This window comes from Pistacia vera, unplaced genomic scaffold (genome assembly GCF_008641045.1).
Source record: "Pistacia vera cultivar Batoury unplaced genomic scaffold, PisVer_v2 Contig168, whole genome shotgun sequence".
Classification (NCBI taxonomy): Eukaryota; Viridiplantae; Streptophyta; class Magnoliopsida; order Sapindales; family Anacardiaceae; genus Pistacia; species Pistacia vera.
The window spans coordinates 284,971-300,303 of record NW_022195769.1 but is presented as its reverse complement, the minus strand read 5'-3'; the positions used below and the strand labels follow the sequence as shown (position 1 = coordinate 300,303).

Sequence of the window (15,333 nt, the reverse complement as noted above, 5' to 3'; positions counted from 1 at the left end):
CAACTCTTCCATGGATGGTTGATTTGGCTCCGTCGGAGGGATTGGATTGGACTATAGTTGTTAAGGGTGTTCGGTTCCAGGTACCTTGCATTTTTTGAAGGAATTGGAACCCCGGAACCGGAGTTGACGGTTCCTTAAAATTTGGAACCAGAACCAAAACCGACGGTTTCAGTTCTTAGGTACCCAGAATCGGAACCTGTAACAATGGTTCCAGTTCCGTTTTCGATTTTGGTTCTGGGTACCTTGTAAAATTACATGACCACCCAAAAGTTTTTAAAATGGCAAAAAACCCCTTAAAAACTTACAAATACCCCCCCACCTGGAACCTGTTAACAAAAATAAAATTACAAATTATACACTTCATTACTTTGTAAAGATAGATTCCCAAAACTCAAACCAACTTACTTTAAATGTGATGAAATATAAATACAAATGTATTCACGTTACTTTTTCTACAAAAGTTTTTATTAACCCCCTACTCTTTAATTTTATTTTATATTAGTCTCGATTTCCGGTTCTGTTCTGGTTCCTAACTATAAGAATCGAAACCGGAACAAGAACCGCACAGTAACAATTCTAAAAATTTGGAACCATAACCAAACTCCGAGTACCTGTCGGTTCTGATTCCAATCGGTTCTTTTAAACACCCTTAATAGTTGTTATGAGGCATGACCTTTGCTTGTGAAGGCGTTTTTGTAGCAGTCTCTAGAAGCCTTAGGATCGCCCTTGATTTCTCTTACTCCGCATTTCGTTGGAAACCTTATAGTTTGGTGGAAGGTGGATGAAACAACTCGCATGCCATGGATCCAAGGTTGACCCAAGATGGCATTGTACATTGAGGGGCAATCGAGAACTAGGAAAATGGTTTGCTTGTTGACTCTTCTAGTGTAGACAAATAAGGCAATTTCTCTGATGGTGTACTTTTGCTTGGAACTGAACCCGACCAGTATGGTTAGTCGTCTGCTAATGTTTATTTCATCCAGTCTCATGGCCTTTACTGCTTCAAGGAAGAATGTTTGTCGAGGATCCCCCATCTACGAATACTTTGTTGACCAGAATATTGGCGATCTGGAGGGAGATAACTAGAGCATCGCGATGAGGGGCGGCAAGGGTGACTGGCTTATCATCTTCGAATTGAATTACCTGGTTGGTGTGCGACTGAGGGGACGGATAGATGGATTGGACTTCAAGGTGATGGTTGGTTCGGGCGTAGCGCTTGGCCGATGAATAGCTTACCCCATTGATCTCTGACCCTCCAGAGATAATAGAGCAGAACCCATTTGGTGTAGGTTCTCGTGGAGGGGGAGATGTTTATTCGAGCTTCTCTGGCTGACTGTATTCTTCCCTTTATCCGTCAATAGGTCTCGGAGATGTCCCCTTTTCAGCAGTGTTGCGACTTCCAATCGTAGGGCGTTGCAATCTACGATATTATGACCATGGTCATCGTGGAATTCGTACCACTTAGTCGTGTCCCTATTCGTTTCGGGATTGACCTTGGCCTGCCACTTAACGGTAGGTCCCATTCTTTTCATGATTGCCATGACCTGGGCTAGTTAGATGTAAGGTTTTACACATGCAGGTTTCCCTCAGTGTTCGAGGTATCGAGACGGAAAATATTCGATATTTGTATGAGGCTATGTGGTCATTTGGGTCGGTTGTGCCATTTTAGGGCTTCATGCTAGGGATGGCGAATTTGTGAGACATTTCAGCTAGCGCAATTACATCCACAAAGGGTGAATCGGCATAGCAGTGAGGTTGGCTCTTTTCGGTTGGGATTGGCACTCTAGATATGCGCCTTATCACTGCCTCTATATCAGCCAGTCTTTTGGCCAATATCTGTTCCATGGGCAAAGGGGAGACCACTAGGTCGTCCTGGTTGACTCGGTTGGTCATATGATTCGCACTCGTTGTGTTTCGTTGGGCCAAGCCACATGGTATAGCTTGACGAATCATTCGGTCGAGTGCCGCTTGGTAGCCCAAATCTCCATTCATTCCTTCTGGTTGGGTGGCTCCCATTGTGATTGATTGGGTGTTTCACCCCACATGGATGGCAAGAGTGGTTATTTGGGAGTCGCTCGGTTCGTTGGACGGATGGACTCGAGCAAGATGGTTTGAAGGGGAGGGATCCCGCTCAACCCGCGAGGATGAGTCGAGCCGAGTGAGGTTTGGGTAGGGATGGTTGACTGAAGGTGAGATAGGATGGCAAGGATAAGTGGCTCTTGTTATGGTGGGCTCTCTGTTACTTGTACATCTTGATCTCGTGCCTGAAACGGATCAACCGAGAGTGGTTCTATCGGCGACCCCCGTTCACTATGATTCAGGGCTGAATCATCCACTAATAACAAATAAAGTTGGCGTGACCTCATATCCGAGATCGTTGGTCTATGCTCTCGAGTTTGGAGAGGTTGCATGGACAGAACTGATGCGCGGAACCGATTGGGTTGTACCTAGACTTGGCAAAACGGGTCTGGACCTGCGGATTGGACCGTACCCAGGTCAATAATATAAGGTACGGGTCCAATTTATTAAACCCGTTTTTTTAGACCCGGACCCGGCCCAAAAACAAAAGGTTTATACGGGTGAACCCGCGGGCACCCGTATTTGCAGAAATGAACTTTTTCATTTTTTTGAATCCCTAATTTTTTCACGCCTTCGCCATTCACGCAGCAATCACGCACAAACGCACTCACGCCTCTCACTCTCTCACTCTCTCAGTCTCATCTCATCTCAGTCATCTCTGATCTCTCACATCTCTGATCTCTCGCTCTCATCTCATCTCTGATTTCTCACTCTCGGATTCTCAGCAACCTTATCGCGGCTGCATCTCAATCTCTCGTCATTCTTCTTCGTCTGAAGTTCAACTGAATCAACTCCCTATCTCGGTGTCTCCATCTTCGATTAATAGTCAGTTCGTCACTCGTCGGCTGGTAATGAATCCCTAACCCCTAATTTTGTGTGTTTGTTTTTGGTTTTTTTTTACAGATTTTGTGTTTTCTTTTTTGTTTGAATGGTTAATATTTTGTATTTTAATTTTTGTTTGTGAGATTAACATTGTTTACACTTATATTGTTGTCTGGTTGAGCTTTTCCTGTACGTAGATCTATAGAGTTGTTTGGGTTGAGTGTGTTTGTGTTTGGGTGAAATCATGGCCAATAACGTGGGTTTATCTCCCCTTACAATGAAAGATCAATAAAGAGCAGGTTCAATGTTGCTTAATACGCAGTCATTTTGGTTATTAGTTGAGAGATATCTGTTGGGATCAAAGAGATTGCTTTGGGGTGAAATTCGAGTGTTCTTTTGATTTGGGGAAAGAATGGCGGTGGAGTATAGTTGTTGTGAGACTAATTTCTTTATACATATTGTGATAATAGTGTTTTTGGTGCTGTTTGCTGGGCTGATGTCTGGCCTTACTTTGGGACTCATGTCTATGAGTCTTGTTGATCTTGAAGTTCTTGCCAAGTCTGGAATCCTAAGGATCGTAAACATGCTGGTATATATCTATATCTCTTTATGCTATGAATGATGTTTGTTTCTTTATTTGTATGTTTTAGCTCTTTTGCTCTACTGCATTTGTTTGTTTTGGTTGTTGGGTTGCTAAGAAAGTGAGAACAGAAGTGGGTTGTGGAGATCCCGTAAGTTCTACTTAAAAAGATTGAAGCTAATGTAGAGTTATTTGCATCTTCGAAAATTCGTATCTAACTCTGATGTAAGTTAGTTTTGTATGGTTTCTTGGGGTGATGATGTTGAGAGTTAGAAAATTTGTTGTTTAAGTTTCCAGTTTTGGTTAAGTTTGTGAAAACGTTCTGTTTGGATGTTTCAAAAGTTACGGAAGAGTTTTGTACGGGATTTGGTAGCATGATGTCTCTAAGTTCAATGTAAATAGGATTATGTGGTGTAAGGGCTATATATATTTTTTATCAGAGAAGTTTTGAGAAAGAATTAATTTTACCAGGAATTGCGAATTTTTTTATTAAAGTAAAAAATGGATTGTAAAATCTAGAAATGAAAATTGTAGTTTGATAGCCTTTTTGTAGTGAAAAGTTTGGTTTAGACTAAAACCTGGAAAACTAATCCAAAATCCTCAGGAAGTTCTAGAAAGTGAATTATATTCAAAATAACTTCCAAGTATTTTTAGTCTTCCTCATTTGGTTTTGTTGATTTTGTGAGTTTCTGTCCTACATCAGTAGACTATTTGTGATCCAGAAATGTTATTGGAGCTTGGAGAATAGTTTTTGGGCATCCTAGATTTTGTTGGCAGGCCCAACTACTAAATCTTCTACAAGTCATGGTCTGTAATGGGTAATAACTGCTACTGCGAATGCTATATATCTACAATTTTACCTTTTACAATGTATATTGACAACCCAAGGACTACTTGATATGTTTGCATGGAAATTTCTTAATATGTTACATACTTCTTATGCTGATAAGTTGTGCTACAGCAAAGATATTGCCGGTTGTCAAAAAGCAGCATATGTTGCTATGCACTCTACTCATTTGCAATGCTGCTGCCATGGAGGTAATATTATTTAGATGTTGTGAACTAATTATTTGGTTAGATTTCTTGGAAGGATAAATAAATGTTCTGAATGAATTTTTTTCTTTCTAATTTTCAGGCACTTCTGATTTTTCTTGATGGTCTGATAACAGCTTGGGGTGCAATTCTGATTTCAGTTACACTGATTCTTCTGTTTGGTGAGGTGAGGATCCGACTCTAACTGAATTTTCTCTTAGAGCTGAGATCAGGACAGATGGCAACTTGGCTCGTGATATCATGGCAATACCAATAACATCCGTAGCCTCGGAATCCGCTTTTAGTATTGGCAGTAAAGTGCTTAACAAATATTAAAGCTCACTTCGACCAAAAAATGCAGAATCTTTGATATGCGCTCGAACTTGGCTATATAGATATGAGTTTGAAGGTAACATGTTAACATAATATTTCTTATATTTTATTATTTACATTTATTAATATTTGTAGTTGATCATTGTTTTGTAGATGATGAGGTGAAAGATGATTCGGATGATGATCTTGATGTGCCATTGACTGATCTCAAGACTGTGGAATCAAGAGACTCTATCACGCCCACTATGGGATGAACATTTGTTGTCCTAAGAATGTTTTTTGTTGAATATTGGATTATGTATTTGTTTATTTTAATTGGTATTTATAGTTTATTGACTTATTTTGTTTGTTTATGTGTAATTGTGTATTAGTGATTTTGTATTTGTTTATTTTGGTTGGTATTTGTAGTTTTGTATTATATGTTATTGTTTGTTTATGTGTTATTTGTTTATTTTGGTTCATATTTGTTTATATTCTTAATTGAATTGAATTTACAGTAGTTGATTTAGGGGGTGTAAATGTAAAAAATTAAAACTGCATGAATTTTGGGGGTGTAATTGTCATAATTGAAAACTATTAGGGGTGAAACTGTAAAAACTAAAATCTAGAGAGAGAAAAAAAGGGTCCACCCGTGGGTTCACCCGTACCCGTATAGAGTAGGGCACGGGTCCAAAATATTGGACCCGTATAGATCGACCCGTATAAGGGCCCATACCCGTTTGACCCGGCCCACCCACCCGTTTTGCCAGGTCTAGTTGTACCTAACAAGGCAAAAGCTCAAGATCATAAAATTGACTTACCTTCTCTTTTAGAGATTGGTTTTCGGCCCTGATGAAGGCGTTTTCGGTTCGGATGGCAGTGTTCTCGGCTTCTAGTGCGATCACCTTGTCTGAGTGTTGTTGTATAAGGGCAGTCAGAGCTTCCAGTCTGGCCTCGAGGCCAGGATTGGTGTTATTAGAATTTTCAACCATAGAGAGTTTCTTTACGTAGCAGGGTCTAAGAGACGAATGATTGCCAGAGGCCCCACGGTGGGCGCCAAACTATAGATGTAAAAGTCTACCTTTACGAAAATAGGGACTGATCCCGTGAGGTTGAGGCCACTAGAGATCTGCTGCACCTGTACATGCAAGAAAACAAGCGTGAAGTAGACGAAAAACACCGGGGTGGTGTTTGCCGTAGGCACTCCGACGCTCAAGTCAGCAAGGTTGAGTGAGGCTAATTTCGTGAGGGTTAGGCAGAGAAAATGTTACCAGAAATCTAGTCGGAGACTGTAACTATGATTGTAATGCGAAGTTCTCAAAAGTGGGAACTCCGCGGTTTGAAGGTGTAATGTGTATGTCCCTTGTGAGAGGGCTGACCTCTGTTTAAATAGCGACTGTAGGGTCTTCGAATCCTGGTGGAACTGGGAGTCCTTGCAGTTGTGGTTTTGTGAAAGAGTGGAGCCTTTGGCTCCCTTACCTCAGTGGGAAAGGGAGTCCCAATGTGTCTAGGATATGGATCTTAGATGAATTATGGTCGTGATTGACCTCTTTAGTAGAGTTTAGATAGTACTGGAGTATGTGGGCGTCCCTGGGCTCCAAGTAGATCTTAGGTCCAGAAGGTGTTCTAAGATCAGAGGGCATGTGCCCAGATAAGCAGGCAATGAGGCCTAAACGAATCGGGCCTCTACTGATTGGGTCCAAATGGTGGGCAATTGGGTAGGCGTACTGAACGGGCCTCATCTGTAGAACTCTATTGTGGGCCCAATCAAAATTGGGCCCTAGCTTCCAGCTTTGTTGAAGGTGTCTTCGTCTTTGGGCCTATTTGGGCCGAGGACATTTTTTGGCTCTAACAAATATTATGTTTCCTTACATAGTTACTGTACTTTTGTATAAATAGGTTGTGTATTTACATAACAATTCACAACAACTCAATACAAACAATTCAATTCAATTCAATTGAATATAACTCTTATCTCTTAAAGATATCTCTCGAGCATACTCAAACTCTCTCCAATTGTCTCTCTTGCTCTCTTAAAATATCTCTCAAGCATACTTCACCTCTCTTTAATTGCCTCTCTTTCCCTCTCAATTTTGACATTTTCTCTTTTTACCCATGCGTGGATAACCTAGATGGTTAGGGCGAATTAGAGATAGTGTAGATAGGCATACGGTCTCAAGTTTGATTCTTCATATAAGCATCGCCATTTAAGTGGAGGGTTGTGGCGGTGGGTTGCTACTCTAGTTGGCGTGGCAATTATGCTTGTAACGGTCCTTTCCATGCTCAACCTGGCGGTTAAGTTTGTAACTCCTCCCTCCATGCTTGGTGTGGCAGTCATATCTGAAACCACATTAGCCACGTTCTAATCCGTGCTCAACGTGGCAGTTTTCTTGTAACCGCCTTAGCACCTCCCCTTCAACTGCCTCAGCACATCACTATAATTTAACTCTTGTTGGTGTGACAGTTTTGTGTGTTTAATAACTTTCCTCTTTTTGGGCTTCTTTAGGCTTTAATGTTTGGGCTTTTGTGTGTTGGACTTATGAATTCATGACCCATTATTTTACTGGGCCTTTTTATTTTCATCCTACAATTTTTATTATAAAATTATTAGAATATTTTCACTAAAATTGAAATGAATGTTGTTATTTAAGCCCATCAAAACTCAAGTCTCATATTGAATAAATTAAAATATATATTCTATTCCAATGTTATCCTTATGTTCTTCCTCTCTCATCTTAACCTTCAAAAAAATATATGGAAATTTAGATAACGTATCATACGATCAACCCAAATAAAGTTAGATACAATTATAAACAAAACCCTATTCCAAACCAAACTAAAAACATTTTAATCCACACAACATAAAATAATATTGTCTCCTTCCATTGATATCGCATGAAAGTGAAGAAAATCTAGTGTGCAAATCTCAATTTTTTGTTTGTTAGATTTACAAAATATAAAGAGTAGTTAAATAATTCAATCTCGTATCTTTTTTTTTTTCATTAACCAGTTTTAAATCTTTTTTTTTTTCAATTAAGATACAATTTCTTTTATACTTCAATTTTAAACTTAGATACAGTTTTTTTGTACTCCAATTTTAAGAAAGTTTAAAAGGGAGTAGGTTTTTTTATGAATAATGCTATGTTTACAATTGAGTTATACAACTAAGTAAAAAATTTACAAGATTCATGTAAAATGACTACTATGTCCTATGTTTTTTACCTGATTGTATGATTCAGTCATAAACATAACATTATTCTTCTTTTATACTTCAATTCTCCTTTTGAATAATGTTTTATTTATGATGGTATCTAGTGTTATTTAGAATCCACTAAGGTTTAGAATCTAATATTATTTACAATTCCTTTAAAGATCAGATAGAAAGAAGATGAGGGTGTTTTTTGAAATATAATTTTATTTAATTAAATATTATTTAGTATGGGGCCTGAAAAGAGTTTTACCGGGCTCAAATAACACCACTCGTTTGAAAATAATGAGCAAAGTTATATATATCCCAAACCCAATATCAACCCAATTATTTATAGGTTTGGTGGCTACCCGTCCCATTGCCCAAGTTACTCCTAATTACATTGGGCCGGGTAGGAACCCAACCCAATGGGTAGTTCTACAGTTCTCAATTTTCTTGTTCTTTTTTGTTGGACGTGATTTTTAGATCCATTCCTTTGTTCATTAGTCCCTAATTAAGGGGTAAAAATGTAAATAAAAGAGTTAAATCTCCCGTTTTACAATAAACCTCGGACTCTCTCTCCTTTTTAAGATATCAGTTTTATTCAAATATTAAATTAACAGCAATTAAATCATTTTAAATCTGCTTATAGATTATTCATGTAATTACTTTGCAAATTCAATATTATTCATAGAGATATATCTAATAATCATCAAGCAATTCTTGATAATAACTACTGAAATATGTAATAGAAAAATGTCAAAGTCTTTCTTGAACTGAATTCTACCGAACCTGAAGTTTTTTATTTCGGAAATAAAAAAAATAATGCAGATTTCATAGTCATTGATCTAAGGTTCCCATTTATTTCACCATATATTATATAACTACCTTGCATATGTACTTAAGCTTTTAGTTCTGCTAGCATGAAAAATTATAAATATATATTAATTTTTTTAATGGATTTAATCAAGTAATTAAAATTTTGTTGGAAAAATGATAAACATTCTAACCTTTACATGTAGTATGTATAAACTGCTAGCTATAAAATCTTTATAGACCTTGTTTAAAACTAGATAATTTGTAGAAGTAAATCTCCTCCGTAATTGTAAAACCAAAAACTAATTAAATTATGTATTTCCGAGCAAGTTTTACAACCAAGTAAAGAGTAAAAAAAAAAAAAAATCTTACATTGAGTAATTATTATTTATTTATTTATTTGTAATTTTCAATGTGTTATTTTATAATTCTTTTAAAAAAATAAATGAGACTTATAAAAAGCTCTACTGGTCTGAAATAATAACTGTCTTAAAAAATTAAAAAGAAAAACAAAAGTGCTAAAATGGGCCAGTGTCGGTGGGTTGGTTGTCCCCCTGCATTGAACTTGTCAAATTCTTATTGTGTTTGCTTTAAAGAATAATAAATAGATCAATGTATTTAAGATGTGTAAGATTACATTCACAATAAACCTCTTTTCAGGTCAACTTATATTTCTACTTCTCAATTATTATATCATCTAATAATCTAATTCTTATGAAAATAAAATGTATGATTTAGCACATGCTCTGTCATTTAAGTCAACTTCTGCACGAACTTGTACCTCCTAGATTGATAATATTCTTAACTTTAATATTACAATGCCATAATTGTCAACATGTTACGAGAAATGTGATTATAGATTAATATAATCTTCCTCATTTTGAACTTAAAATAAGAGCAAATCACGGCAACCAATGAAGAGTCAAGTGGGATAGAACACAAACATCAAGAATTTTTTAAATTTTTTTAGTCGAATTATGAGACTAAGATTTGGAAAAATACATGACATTAAGACACATCTCACGGCTAATTTAGTGGCCCTATAACGTGGCTTCTTTCTTATCTTCTCTTTTGTTCCCACTTGTGGACTTTTTCATTCTTCTATAATTAAACCCATTTCTACCTGCTTCTACCACATCGAAACAATGGCTAATTGGGTTCTTCTTTTGCTTAATTGCTCTCATTTTCTCTCTCTCCGATGGTGCCCTGCAGCTAGTACTAAATATCTTGACGGTAAGTCATTAATGATTTCAGTTTCAGCTTGAATATGTAACTGAAATGTCATTATTTATGTTGCAATATTACAATATTTTGTAGGATTACTTCCAAATGGCGACTTTGAACAAGGGCCGAAGAAATAAAACCTTAACAAAACGGTGATCATAGGCAAATACTCGCTGCCCAAATGGGAAATAGAAGGCTTAGTGGAGTACATCTCGGGGGGACCTCAGCCGGGTGGGTTTTACTTTCGCGGTGCTCGTGGTGTCAGCGGTAAGGCTAGGCAACGAAGCTTCAATTTCTCAGAGTGTGAATGTGAAGGCCGGAGTTATTTATACGCCACATTTGGAGCCACGAGGACTTGCGCTCAAGATGAAGTGCTAAGAGTGTCAGTCCCTGGACAGTCGAATGATCTCCGATTCAAACACTTTATAGCAGCGATGGAGGTGACACTTACGTTTGGCTTTCAAGGCTATTTCAAAAGTTGTTAGGTGACATTATAACCCTGGGATTCAGGAGGATCCCGTTGTGGACCTCTCTTGGACGCTATTGCAATCAAGGAGATGTTGCCTCTCAATATACCAAAGGTCAGTTTCTTAATATTACATGAGATTTATATGCGAGAAATAATTATAAACAGTCTATCACTTCCCTAATTTATAATTATATTTTTTGATGGGGCTCAAATTTAAACATAGAAAAAAATATTATTCTCCATGCAAGTGCAGGCAACTTGGTCAAAAACGGTGGGTTTGAAGTGGGTCCTCAGTATTCAAGAACTTTTCAACTGGGGTCTTCTCCTCCCAAGCAACAAGACCTAATTTCGCCACTCCCTGGATGGATATCGAATCCCTAAAACCAGTTAAATACATTGACAAGAAGCACTTCTTTGTGCCCTCAGGATTTGCTGCAATAGAACTGGTAGCAGGAAGAGAAAGTGCCATTGCTCAAGTCATAAGGACATCCCTAACAAATTCTACAACCTTACATTCACCATTGGAGACGCCAAGAACGCTTGCCATGGCAACATGACGGTCGAAGCTTTCGCCGGAAATAAAACTCTCAAAGTTCGTTTTCAGTCTCAGGGAAAAGGAGGATCCAAGACAGCAAGTTTAATATTCCAGGCCTTATCTTCAGGACAAGAATTACATTTTACAGTGCAAATTCACACCAAGCTGCATGATTTTGGGCATATGTGGGACCTGTTTTGGATGTGTTAAAGTCTCTGGGTATCATGTTTAGTTAATTAAATTTGGAAAATGGGGACAACCCTTTTGGAAAAATTTAAAAATGGTCATGTGATTGTGAGTTGTTTAAGATATATTCCAATGTTTTACAGTACTTATGAATTTGAAAGATTCTCCTGCCTATTAAAGTGAAATAAAAGAACATAGAATTAGAGGTACATCAAGTACATTTTGACCCACAAGACAAAGTATGCATCAATTTCAAGTGCCAACATTAAAGCGTACTTACAAGTAACTTCGCATTCTTCAATGGAGAATAGCCAAAGGCGAAAAAAAAAAAATCGCACCTTTAGTTTTCAAAAATAACGTCTCATAATATATGTGATCTAACCTGAATTAGGTTGATAAGTTAACCAAATAACTAATAAAATAGGGGTCATGCTCCCATACTTTAGTGGGTTTATTCGTGGATGTATGGGGCTGGGTATGCAGATGGGGATAGAGATGAGAATGGAAATATATGAAAGAATAAAAAATGATTGCATTGTTTACTTGTAACAATGATAGTGATGGAATGGAATAAAATTTATAATTTGGGACAAAATTACCTGTAATTTTAAATGATTATAATGTATTTGTCATTATATGAAATTCATCATACTTTAATTAAACATAAATCAAACCACAATTTAATTATTTAAAAATATTTAAATTGGAATTATATTATAAATAAAACGACATGGCAAACTTATTTATTTCATACAATAAGAGTAAATGGGTCTGGCGAAATGGCAAGTTTCCACCTTTGGTTTCATAAATTCTATATTCTCACCCTTATTAATAGAAAATCGTAATATAACCGTTAAGGGTAAAATGGTCTTTGAACATATTAATATGTAATAATTTCTTTAATTCAAAAAAAGCCTCCACATCTCAAATTTCTCTCACAAGCACCCCAAATTCACAAAAAACCACAAGAAACCTTAGGAGAGGTTGCTGGCGATTGGGAGCTAACTCGATCGGGAATGTTGAGGCTTTTGAAAAGGAAAGGTGTGTGAGTCATGGGTAGTGAGAGATTGGATACTAGTGGTCGGGTTTGGTTAGAAACGGAGGGACGGTCATGAGCACAAATTAGCCAAAATCTGGCAATTGCTGTAGTCTACGGGGGTGGGGTAATAAGAGTTTTGGTGTGTGAGGCACGAGGAAGAGGATGGTGGCGTGGGGAAAGTCGTCGTTGCAAAAAATGGTAGACAAGTGACCGTGACCTCCTCGACTACCCTTGGATTGGTGGAATCTGTCGTCGACGACTCTCCCTATCACCACCATTTTCTCCCTACCATCCCCCACCAAAACATTCTCCTTCATGCCCGTTTACCCCACCATTTGCATTCGCTGTTCATTGTTGGAAAATGGTTGTGGTGTTTTGTTGAACAGGTGGTGGGCACATTGGCTGTGGGAAAGGTTGGAGATGATGGGGAGTCATCGGCAACCAGAAGTTACACACAACAACAATAAAAACCACTATAATTGTAGGAAGTTGCATAATGGAAAAGGCCGCGGTTGCACCAAATCGGCACAAAAATGCAACTGTCGTGCAGAAAAACAACTTGAGAAATATGGGTTTTGAGAGGAGAGGCCAATGATGTTGATGGTGGTGATAGGGGGAATTTTCGACACTGAGAATGATCGAAATCTGGTCCCGAAAACGAGCAAATTGCGCAAAGTTGCAAGAGCTGGCTGACGACAATTGGCGAGCAATGGTGGGCAATGATGATATGGGTTTTGTTTAGTGGGAAGTGGGTGAGTTTGATGGTGAGGTGAGGTGGGATTTTGGCGTGGGAAATCGGTCGGATTAGCCTCGAAAGACTACAAATCATGGTAGAGACGGAGGCAAAAGGAGGTGGAGAGATTTGAGATGTAGGGGTTAAAAAGTAATTTACTAATTTGGGACTAAAAATTGCTAATTGTGTTGGTTTAAGGTGGGATATAAGATTTATGAAACCAAGGGTTGAAACTTGCCATTTCGTAAAACCTTGGTAGGAACATCTTTTACTCTACATATAATATATTTTTTCAAATTTCAAAACTAATCAAGTCGGTCAAAGTTATTGGACGACAACATTACTTCACGTTTTCGGCATCACCGCAACATGTGAAGGATTTCTTCCCATTGATCTCCTGATGTGGGCAAAAATCGAGCATCGAATGTCGAAGTTAGACATTATGTGCGGTGGTCGTATCTTTCGTCGTCGCAATTAATGTCCATACACCAGTCTTTAGTGGACAGTATTTGCCTAGATCAGTAGATCATCAGACAAAAATCCTTTAGTCGTTGGCTATGATGCTGAAAATGTGAGGAAGGCCGCTGACTGGCAACTTTGACCGGCGTTGACATGTTTTGAAATTTTTAATTTTTTTATCTTTAAATAAAAATTTATTTTATATTTTAAAATAAAATGAAATATTTAATTTTTTTAATTTAATAATTATTAAATTGTAAATTATTAATATTTAATTGAAGGGATGGGTACTTTATTTATTTATTTATTTTTAAAAAGGACAGACGTTTAATTTCTATCAATCAAATGACATTGAATAGTGAGACACAAATACACTTAACTGTGATTCGGGCTATTTTAGTCCTTTACTATAAATCAAATTAATAAGATTTAAAAATCTAAAAAATTAAAAAAGAATAAAAAAATGAAAAAAATAAATAGAAAGAAAAACTTAAAAAATAAAATTAAAAAACTTAAAAAGTCTGAAAAAATTTGAAACATAAATTATAAAATTAAACAATATGAAATATGAAATAAAAATAAAATTAGAAAAAAAAATTGAGAAATTGCAAAAAGAATTCTAAAAAAAATTGGAAATTAAAAATGAAAAAAAATCAATAGGCTAGTCGGTGACGTTGCCAACTAGCCATGATAGGCCAACCGCCTTGCTAGGCGTGATCCAAGCCGAGCTAGCACCTGGCCAAGCAACCTTGGCCTGGCCACCTAGGGCTGGGCACGATCTAGGCCAGACAGCGCTTAAGTAGGCGGCCTTGGCTAGGTTGCCACTGGCCTAGGCGTAATTTAGGCTAGATCATTGGTTGGTGAGGAAAAAATTTTGTTTTTGAAGTTTCATTTTTTCTTGATTAAATAATTTTTTATCTATTTAAATTTTAAATTTAAATAAAAAAATTATTATTAGGGCATTAATTCATTTTACGATAAGTAGGTCAACTTTAACTAGAATTTATTGTTATGTGTCTTCTTTCTAATAGAAATAAAACTTCTATCATTTTTTTTTATAGATTTTTTAAAATATCTGTCAGTCGAATGATAATACCCTTAATTGAATTATAAAAGGATATAATAGAAATAGTTATTTGAAATAGGGGTAAGGATGGAATTGATTAATTTTTGTTTTTTCTTTTCCATATTGTTGAGTGCGGAAGTGGCTGTGATACAGTTGTTAGGTGCAGAAGCAATAAGCCAATAACTATGATATCGTCGTTATGCGGAAGCATTTGTCTACTAACATACTAGTCTGGACCAACCATGATTTAACACACACATAAATCAATAAATCGAAACAACAAAGAAGAAGAATGATTTTAGCGTGTTCCGGTGTTAACTAACCCTACGTCCACGTGATCTCTCCACATGACTTTAGCTCTGCACTATTAAGGAGATTGTACAATTACTAAAGAACATAACACACACAGCCTTACAAATACATACAATAGTGATGAGATTCAAGAAATCTAACCCCAATAACCCTCGGCATGGTTATACATGATTTCCCTCACACCATTTATCCTATGATGAAGAAACTCTCTATTCTCTCCCAGATCATAATCCCCATGATTAGATCTCAAATCCTAATCCCTATGATTAGATCCATTTGTATTTGTATGGTAACAAACTCATCTCTAGAGCTTATGCCTTCCTCAGCTTGCCTCCAAAGCTGAGCGTCGTGTGTCTCACGAATTCCTTGAGCTCACCATTGTAACTCCCTAGAGCTACATCTTGAAATTGCCTCTCATGTAACCTCCCTTGAGACTTGCTACCACCGAGCCTTCTTTGAAACTCCTTCTCGCGAAGCTTCCT

The 15,333-nt window shown here is 37.2% G+C and overlaps 1 pseudogene; it reads left to right on the top strand.

Annotated features, from left to right (window-relative positions):
- Positions 1–9,973: 9,973 nt before the first annotated feature.
- On the top strand, positions 9,974–11,266 carry LOC116125554 (annotated as a pseudogene).
- The last annotated feature ends 4,067 nt before the right edge of the window (positions 11,267–15,333 follow it).